The following is a 10,503-nucleotide window of genomic DNA, read 5'->3' as shown; positions in this document are numbered from 1 at the left end:
TCAGAATATTACGAAGAACATGCTAGATATATTCAGATATCATTGTGTTATTATGTAGATTTGTGAAGTTAGCAGTCAACTCCACAGGTCTATAAATGATAAGTAGCTCCTGTTCTAAATGAGATTCACTCTTACAGGCATACTCCTATCCTGTTCTCAGTTTACAGCTCAGTGTTAAATGCCAATCTTTTTCTGTCCAGGGAAAGAGTGTGATTAAAGAGCTCTTGTCTCTGTATTAGAAACTAGCTCTGACCACTGCAGCAGCACATTGAAGTATTTTATAAATAATTTATGAACCGCTGAGTTCTGGTTTGGGGAGATATTCACCTTTTCTCCATCTCTGCACCACACCTCATTCATCAAAACCAAGACCAGCACATGCAGTTCTGCCTCAAGATGGGGAAGGCTTTCTATTCGACAAATAAATGTATACACCAGCACAACTCTGCTGCTGGCCAAAGACTGCTTGTGACAATTCTGGTAGCAATCTGTTTAGACCATGAACTTAGACTAATCATACCATAAAAAGGGTTGCAATTCCTTTTTATAATTGATAAATACTACCACAAAAGGAGAAACTGGATGTGGTTTTGGATGTTGGCAAAACTGTTCACGAACCTTGATTATATAACAATGTAGCCACAGTGATTGCTTTAAAAGCTGTAAGTTTTCAGAATGCTCTGTGCAGCCTATAGGTTGCATGAGACTTATCAGTGGAATTTGCCATATAATTAACTGTTTAAAAAAATGCAGTTGCACATATATTGGATTTGCTGTCTGCATTATATAGAATTTAGAAAAGTTTTGTAGTCAAATATATAAAACAAAGCTAAAACTTTTTTTAGAAACCTTTTATTTAATGAGTACAAGTTTTATAAATACAACGTTAGGAATATAGTGGTTCTTCCCAACATATCCACCCACATCCACTCCCACCCCACTTCCTCCTCCCTCTCCCATTCCCAGTCCCATTCTCCATTAAGATTCATTTTCAATTAACTTTATGCACAGAAGACCAACTCTATACTAAGTAATGATTTCAACAATTTGCGCACACACACAAAATATAAAAAATTGTATGAGAACAAGCTTTACAGTTAATTTTCATAGTACAACTCATTGAGGATCCCGCATAGGGAGTTAGTGCAAAGTGACTCCTGTTGTTAATTTAACAATTAACACTAGTATGTATGACGTCAGTGATCACCTGAGGCTCTTTATTTATTTATTTATTTCACAGATAGAGTTAGACAGTGAGAGAGAGACAGAGACAGAGAGAAAGGTCTTCCTTCCATTGGTTCACTCCCCAAATGGCCACTATAGCCGGAGCTGCAGTGATCTTAAGCCAGGAGCAAGGTGCCTCCTCCCTGTCTCCCATGCAGGTGCAGGGGCCCAAGTACTTGGGCCATCCTCCACTGCCCTCCCGGGCCACAGCAGAGAGCTGGACTGGAAGAGGAGCAACCAGGACAAGAACCGGTGCCCATATGGGATGTCGGCACTGCAGGTGGAGGATTAACCAAGTGAGCCATGGTGCCAGCCCCCACCTGAGGCTTTGATGTGAGCTGCCAAGGCTATGGAAGCCTTTGAGTTCACATACTCTGTCAGTATTTAGGCAACCCTGCAAGACATTGGCACAGGCAAAGAATTTCTGGAAAAGACCCCAGAGGCACAAGCAATCAAAGCCAAAATTAACAAAGGGATTACATCAAATTGAGAAGCTTCTGTACTGCAAAAGAAACAGTCAGGAAAGTGAAGAGGAAACTGACAGAATGGGAGAAATTATTTGCAAACTATGCAACAGATAAAGGATTAATAACCAGAATATACAAAGAGATCAAGAAACTGCACATCAAGACAACCCAGTTACAAGATGGGCAAAGGACTTTTTTTCTTTTAAGATTTATTTGTTTTACTTTAAAGAGTTACACAGAGAGAGGAGAGGCAGAGAGAGAGAAAGAGAGGTCTTCCATCTGATGGTTCACTCCCCAATTAGCCACAACAGCCAGAGCTGCGCCAATCCGAAGCCAGGAGCCAGGAGCTTGTTCCAGGTCTCCCATGCGGGTTCAGGGGCCCAAGAACTTGGGCCATCTTCTACTGCTTTCCCAGGCCACAGCAGAGAGCTAGACAGGAAGTGGAGCAGCCGGGTCTCAAACTGGTGCCCATATGGGATGCTGGCGTTTCAGGCCAGGGCATTACTCCGCTGCACTGCAGCGCTGGCCCCTGGGCAAAGGACTTAAACAGATATTTTTCAAAAGAAGAAATCCAAAGAGCTAAAACTTTTATCAGAATACAGAAAACAAATAGGAGCTATTTCTTTATACATTCTCACAGATACTCCAAGTTTCTCATTTATATCATTTTGCTATACATATAAAATATTAAACAACACAGCTAATGCTTACAATTTGAAGTGAATTCTATTGCTATGAAATATTCCTTACATTTCTTCATATTAGAAATTCCTTGCCTTGGGAGCAGCACTGTGGTACAGAGGGTCAAGCTGCCTTCTGCAGCTCCCATCCCATTTGGGCACCAATTAGAGCCCCAGCTGCTCTGCTTCCATTTGAGTGAACCAGCAATGGAAAAATCTCTCTCTTTCTGTCTCTCCTCTCTCTCTCTCTGTAACTTTGACTTCCAAATAAATAAATAAATACTGAAAAACAAAAAAATTCCTAGTCTTTAAAGAAACAGTACTTTAAAAAAATCAGAATTTCATGCAAAATTAATCAAGACCTTGCAAAATCCAATCACAAGATTCTAAATCCTTCAATTAAAAACTTAGACAAATACATGAAGAGTCATCTTTACATTGACTACACACAGATGTATGTGGTGCAGTGGGTTAAAGCCCCAGCCTGCAGTGCTGGTATCTCATATGGGTTCCTATTTGAGCCCCAGTTGCTCCACTTCTGATCCAGCTCCCTGCTAATGCATCTAGGAAAGCAGCAGAAGATGGCTTAAGTCCTTGGGCCCCTTCTCCCTTGTAGGAGACCTGGAAGAAACTCCTAGCTCCTGGCTTCGGATCAGCCCAGCTCTGGCCATTGCAGCAATTTGAGGAGTGAACCAGCGATGGATGATCTCTCTCCGTGTGTCTTAACCTTTCTCTGTAACTCTATCTTTCAAATAAATCTCTTAAAAAAAAGAAAGAAGCACATAACATACACTAAACATTACAGATTATGAGGTAAAGGATGAATTCTATATTAAGGAAATTCAAATTAAAACTGCAATGAAATATATATATATATATTAATATATATAAGGATACTTATTTATAATAAAAAAAGAAACATACAGTGCCAATGATTTGCAAGGATGTGGAATATACCAAATTTCCTTCGTTGTAGATCAGAATGGGTACCAGTACTTTACAAGACATCTGGACGTGTTATTATAAAGATGGTAATAGTAATACTATACAGTGCAGCAAACTTGTCTCTACATATTTACCCAGCTGGTGTGAAAAAATATACCCATGCACAATTCAGCAGAAAAATATATACAATAGCTGTACTAGTTAACACTAAAACCTGAAACAAAGGTTTTTTCAGTTGCTTGACAGATAACCAAATTGTCAAGTTGGTGGAAATCCTTGAGGCAATACTGGGAATTATTGCACATGAGATCCTTAGGGCACAGACCCCGAGCACAGGAACACAATAAAAAGACATGGTTTGCACTGTCAGAGGGTCCAGAGACAAAAGAAAAACATTGGCTACAAGGAAATGACATGGAGTCACTTGGGCCAAGCCATGACTTCAAGCAAAAGACAGAGTGGTACCAAAGTATTCCATGAGTTGGAAGAAGAGGGCATGAAGTAACTTCAGAGTAGGATCAGAGTTAGTCTATAAACAGAAATGTTGGGACACATGGGTTCTGACACAGGTGGCATGGACAAGGTACCCAATGATATGGTTATGTGCAAAAGGGCTTGAGACAGCATGGGATATAGACACAAGGGAAGGAGACACTCAAGGGAAGATGGGTAGTAGCACATGGGAAGGAGACTTATGCAACTGACACAGGTTACAGGCATAAGAAATGGAAACTTTTAACAGCTTTGCGGAATGACAAAAACAGATTTTTTTTTAACTTTTATTTAATGAATATAAATTTCCAAAGTACGGCTTACAGATTATAATGGCTTCCCCCCCCCATAACGTCCCTCCCACCCGCAACCATCCCCTTTCCCACTACCTCTCCCCTTCCATTCACATGAGGATTCATTTTCGATTCTCTTTATATACAGAAGATCAGTTTAGCATACATTAAGTAAAGATTTCAACAGTTTGCTACCACACAGAAACCTAAAGTAAAAAATAATAGATGATTTTTTAAATGATGATGAAATCAGATCAGACCTATTGTCATGTTTAATCCCAGTGAGAGTCAAGTTGGGAATTGATAATTTCTTCTTCTTTTTTTTTTTATTTTTTACAGAAGATCAGTTTAGTATACATTAAGTAAAGATTTCAACAATTTGCACCCCCATAGAAACACAAAGTGAAATATATTGTTTGAGTACTCGTTACAGCATTAAGTCTCAATGTACAGCACATTAAGGACAGAGATCCTACATGAGGAGTAAGTGCACAGTGAATCCTGTTGTTGACTTTACAAATTGACACTCCTGTTTATGGCATCAGTAATCTCCCTATGCACCAGTCATGAGTTTCCAAGGCTCATAGAATGGCAGATGTCCTAAATAGCACTCTGGCCTCAGAATCAGCCCTAAAGCCATTCAGATCTGGCTGAAAAGTCCATGAGAGTATTTCAGGCATGGAAAGCCAAGACACTCTGGCAAAAAAAAAAAAAAAAAAAAAAAAAAAAAAAAAAAAAAACTAAATGAAAGATCTCTGTGAGTGAGATCCCAGTGGAAAGAACAGGTCTTCAAAGAAGGAGGTACCTTTCTCTGAAGGGAGGAGAGAACCTCCACTTTGACTATGACCTTGTCTGAACAAGATAAGAGACAAAAACAGATTTTAAAAGTGACAGAAGTATGGAGCAAGGACAGTCTATTCAATAAATGGTGCTGGGAAAACTGGATTTCCACGTGCAGAAGCATGAAGCAAGACCCCTACCTTACACCTTACACAAAAATCCACTCCACATGGATTACAGACCTAAATCTACGACCTGACACCATCAAGTTACTAGAGAACATTGGAGAAACCCTTCAAGATATTGGCACAGGCAAAGAGTTTCTGGAAAAGACCCGGGAGGCACAGGCAGTCAAAGGCAAAATCAACTATTGGGATTGCATCAAATTGAGAAGTTTCTGTACTGCAAAAGAAACAGTCAGGAGAGTGAAGAGACAACCGACAGAATGGGAAAAAATATTTGCAAACTATGCAACAGATAAAGGGTTAATAACCAGAATCTACAAAGAGATCAAGAAACTCCACAAAAACAAAACCAACAACCAATTAAGAGATGGGCCAAGGACCTCAATAGACATTTTTCAAAAGAGGAAATCCAAATGGCCAACAGGCACATGAAAAAATGTTCAAGGTCATTAGCAATCAGGGAAATGCAAATCAAAAGCACAATGAGGTTTCACCTCACCCCGGTTAGAATGGCTCACATGCAGAAATCTACCAACAACAGATGCTGGCGAGGATGTGGGGAAAAAGGGACACTAACCCACTGTTGGTGGGAATGCAAACTGGTCAAGCCACTATGGAAGTCAGTCTGGAGATTCCTCAGAAACCTGAAGATAACCCTACCGTTCACCCAGCCATTCCACTCCTTGGAATTTACCCAAAGGAATTTAAATTGACAAACAAAATGCGGTCTGCAGCCTAATGTTTATTGCAGCTCAATTCACAATAGCTAAGACCTGGAACCAACCTAAATGCCCATCAACGGTAGACTGGATAAAGAAATTATGGGATATGTACTCTTTAGAATACTATACCACAGTAAGAAACATCGAAATCCAGTCATTTGCAACAAAATGGAGGAATCTGGAACACATCATGCTGAGTGAAATAAGCCAGTCCCAAAGGGACAAATACCATATGTTCTCCCTGATCGGTGACAACTGACTGAACACCAAAAAGGAAACCTGTTGAAGTGAAATGGACACTATGAGAAACGGTGACTTGATCAGCATAGCCCTGACTGTTAATGAACAACTTAATACATTATCCCTCTTAGTAGTTATTTTGTCTGTTCTACTTAATATGACTGGTTTAGTTCTGTAATTAATACACAGTTATTCTTAAGTGTTGAAAATTAACTGAAATGTGATCCCTGTTAAACATAAGAGTGGGAATAAGAGAGGGAAGAGATGTATAATTTGGGACATGCTCGGGCTGACTTGCCCCAATTGGTAGAGTTGGAAACATACCAGGGGATTCCAATTCAATCCCATCAAGGTGGCATGTACCAATGCCATCTCACTAGTCCAAGTGATCAATTTCAGTTCACAATTGATCATAATGAAAGGACTAAGAGTCAAAGGGAGCACATAAACAAGTCTAGTACCTGCTAACACTAACCGAAAGAATAAATAAAGGGGAGAGTGATCCAACATGGGAAGTCAGATACTCAGCAGACTCATAGAATGGCAGATGTCCTAAATAGCACTCTGGCCTCAGAATCAGCCCTAAAGGCATTCGGATCTGGCTGAAAAGTCCATGAGAGTATTTCAGGCATGGAAAGCCAAGACACTCTGGCAAAAGATCTCTGTGAGTGAGATCCCAGTGGAAAGAACAGGTCATCAAAGAAGGAGGTACCTTTCTCTGAAGGGAGGAGAGAACCTCCACTTTGACTATGACCTTGTCTAAACAAGATAAGAGTCAGAGAACTCAGAGGGCTTCCATAGCCTTGGAAACTCATGACTGGAGCATAGGGAGATTACTGATGCCATAGACAGGCGTGTCAATTGGAAAAGTCAACAACAGGAGTCACTGTGCACTTACTCCTCATGTAGGATCTCTGTCCTTAATGTGCTGTGCATTGAGATTTAATGCTATAACGAGTACTCAAACAATATATTTCACTTTGTGTTTCTATGGGGGTGCAAATTGTTGAAATCTTTACTTAATGTATACTAAACTGATCCTCTGTAAAAAAAAAAAAAAAAAAAAAAAAAAAAAAGAAAAGAAATTATCAATTCCCAACTTGACTCTCACTGGGATTAAACATGACAATAGGTCTGATCTGATTTCATCATCATTTAAAAAAAATCATCTATTATTTTTCACTTTATGTTTCTGTGTGGTAGCAAACTGTTGAAATCCTTACTTAATGTATACTAAGCTGATCTTCTGTATATTAAGATAATCGAAAATGAATCTTGATGTGGATGGAAGGGGAGAGGGAGTGGGAAAGGGGAGGGTTGTGGGTGGGAGGGACGGTATGTGGGGGAAGCCATTGTAATCCATAAATCGTACTTTGGAAATTTATATTCATTAAATAAAAGTTAAAAACAAGAAAACAAAAAAAAAATAACTACACATGTTTGATTCAAATTATGGTATGCTGCAAAATTTGCACATTTGCAATGTCAGATAAATAAATAAAGAATTAGCTAAATTTTGAAATAAATAATGATGAAATTAAATTCTTAAATTACCTCAACAGTGTATTCTTTTCTATTTTCTATTTTTTTATTTCTCTAGCTTTATTAGAAAAAAAATCAAATTCATCACTATCTGAGCTGAAAGATGGTGATTTAATTTTTTTCATCATGGAACCTGATTTGCTTCTTTATTCCATAATGATTTCTGTCTATATCCCTTACTGTTACCACATCAGAGCAAGATTTCCAGTTTAACAAAGGCTAACATGTAAATTTTTGCATAAGCACTGTTTATAACTCTAAAACAATCCTGGATACCCTCCAGGGGCTCCACAGAGCAGAGAACGAACTCACATGGTAGCCTCTGCTAAGCACTGATTGAAATCATTGTGTAGGGGCTGGCGTCTTGGTTCAGTAGGTTAATCCTCCACCTGCAGTGCCGGCATCCCGTATGGGTGCTGGGTTCTAGTCCTGGTTGCTCCCCTTCCAGTCCAGCTCTCTGCTGTGGCCCGAGGGGGCAGTGGAGGATGGCCCAAGTGCTTGGGCCCTGCACCCACATGGGAGACCAGGAAGAAGCACCTGGCTCCTGGCTTTGGATCAGCGCAGCTCCGGCCATAGTGGCCATTTGGGGAGTGAACCAATGGAAGGAAGACCTTTCTCTCTGTCTCTCTCTCACTGTCTGTAACTCTACCTGTCAAATAAATTTAAAAAAATCAGTGTATAAATGTTGCAACTCCTTAGTTTGTGGATGAGATTATTCATGGGCATATTTTACTCTAGTTCTTGGAGTTCCACAGGACTAAACTTCAGTTTTCTATGGTGACAATTTGCCTCAAACTGAAGACTTCCTTGTCTTTATTTTTCCCCTATCTCATTTTCTTATTCTCCTGGGATTGTCTACAAAATAAACCACTTGCATTTGAACAATTGCTTGGGTTTAGGTCCCAAATTGGAAAGTATATGAAATAAAATTAGATGAGCAGGAAATAAATTTTATTTATTATACGCCACTGAAACTTTGAGGTCATTTGTTCCTGAACAGGAACAAAGCCTATATATATTTTTCTTTTCTATATGAAGTCATCTACAAAATTAGAATAAAAGGCATTGTGCTACATATAATAAGGGAAGCACTTGGAAAGGAGGTTCTTATATTTCAGGAGAAAGACAGTGTCCTCACCATGGAGACAAGTTGAGTCAAAATGTAGAGATTGTAAAAGAAAGAAAAATAACACAAGTTTTTAGCACTGAAGCTGCACAAATACATTTTAGATGATTGTACACAGAGAAAACTGAATGCAAATGGATGTTTGTAAAGATGAGTTCAATTTCTTGCCCCCAACATCTGTTCATCTGCTGAATTTTCTCATTTAGTATCACAGAAAAGAGAAGAAACAAATGCCTTTTTTTTTTTTTTTTTTTTTTTTTTTTTTTTTTTTTTTTTTGCCAAGCAGAGACAGACAGTAAGAGAGAAACATAGAGAAAGGTCTTCCTTTTTCCATTAGTTCACCCCTCAAATGGCCGCCATGGCAGGAGCTACACCCATCTGAAGCCAGGAGCCAGCTGCTTCCTCCTGGTCTCCCATGCTGGTGCAGGGGCCCAAGCACTTGGGCCATCCTCCACTGCCCTCCTGGGCCACAGCAGAGAGCTGGACTGGAAGAGGAGCAACCGGGACTAGAACCGGCACCCTGACCGGGACTAGAACCCAGGGTGCCAGTGCCACAATTGGAGGATTAGCCTAGTGAGCCGTGGCGCCGGCCCAAAACAAATGTCTTATAATTGTATTTTTTTCTCAACAGTGGAGAGACAGTGTCAGTGATAAAATGCCTACAGTTTTACTCTACTTGCAGTACAACATGTTTCATTATTAGTGCTTTGTAGATGCTAGGAGATGCACAAGACTCCTAGGTCATCAATAGACTATTTCTTATGACCTAGCCAGCAGCATGAGCTTTGTGCTCCTGCCAGTTCCCTATGGACTCACAACCCCACAGCAGTGATGGAGGGGAGGGTGTCCCTGGAAATACTGCAATTACAGGGTATTTTCCTCACTGAAAATCCCAGCTTCTATAAAAAGAGTTGCAAGGAAATTTGCTTAAATTTGGCACCAATGTAAACATTACCTTAGTTTTCCTGGACAGCAAGAACATCTGTCCTCCACAAGAGAGGGAGTGGTTATCTCTAACTCCCATGGCTATTTACACTTCAAATATGCTTCCAAAGAGAATTCAGAAGGAAATCTGCCAGTCTCTCCACATAACATGGTTGCTTGAAAAACTCACAGAGACTCATCTCCCAAACACGGGTAACTAAAATGCTTTTAGTATTGAGAAGGCCTTAGAGCTGTGAATTTGGCCATGCCTGTGGATTCTAATAAAAAAGAACTGTTCATATTCTTCAATGTTAACTGGACTTTGAATATTTTTATGAAGTTTAAAAGTTAAGATCCAGATGTACATATGTAGAAGAATTAAATTAAATCTCCACCTCTCACCATATACAACAATCAACTCAAGATAGACTAGAACAAAGACCTAAATTTAAGACCTGAGACCATGAAGTTACTTAAAGAAAACGTGGGGAAAACACTCTAAGACATTGGTGTAGGGGACAAATTTCTTGGACGAGACCCCAAAAGCACAGGTAACAAAAGCAAAACTAAACAAATAAGACTATATCAAACTCAGAAACTTTTGCACAGCAAATGAAATGATCAGTAGAGTGATGAGATATCCAACCAAATAAGAAAAAAATATTTGCTAACCACCTTTCTGACAAAGGATTAATATCCCGACTACATCGGCAACTTAAAAAAAATAAACAGTCCTGATGAGAAATGAGCAAATAACTTCAATAGACAGTTCTCAAATGAAGAAAATACAAATGATCAACAAATAAGTGAAAAAATGCTCGACATCATTAGCCATCACAGAAATGCAAAGCAAACCCAGAATGAGATATCACCTCACCCCTAT

General features: G+C 39.5%; 1 non-coding gene across 1 annotated transcript; it reads right to left on the bottom strand.

Annotated features, from left to right (window-relative positions):
• Nucleotides 1-7,625: 7,625 nt before the first annotated feature.
• On the bottom strand, nt 7,626-7,706 carry LOC127486257 (small nucleolar RNA SNORD51). Its single transcript, XR_007918397.1, has one exon. It is a non-coding gene; the product is annotated as a small nucleolar RNA SNORD51 (small nucleolar RNA).
• Between the last annotated feature and the right edge of the window lie 2,797 nt (nt 7,707-10,503).

This window comes from Oryctolagus cuniculus, chromosome 2 (assembly GCF_964237555.1).
Source record: "Oryctolagus cuniculus chromosome 2, mOryCun1.1, whole genome shotgun sequence".
In the NCBI taxonomy this organism is placed as follows: Eukaryota; Metazoa; Chordata; class Mammalia; order Lagomorpha; family Leporidae; genus Oryctolagus; species Oryctolagus cuniculus.
The sequence above is the reverse complement of the archived record's forward strand: the minus strand, read 5'-3'. Positions and strand labels throughout refer to the sequence as shown.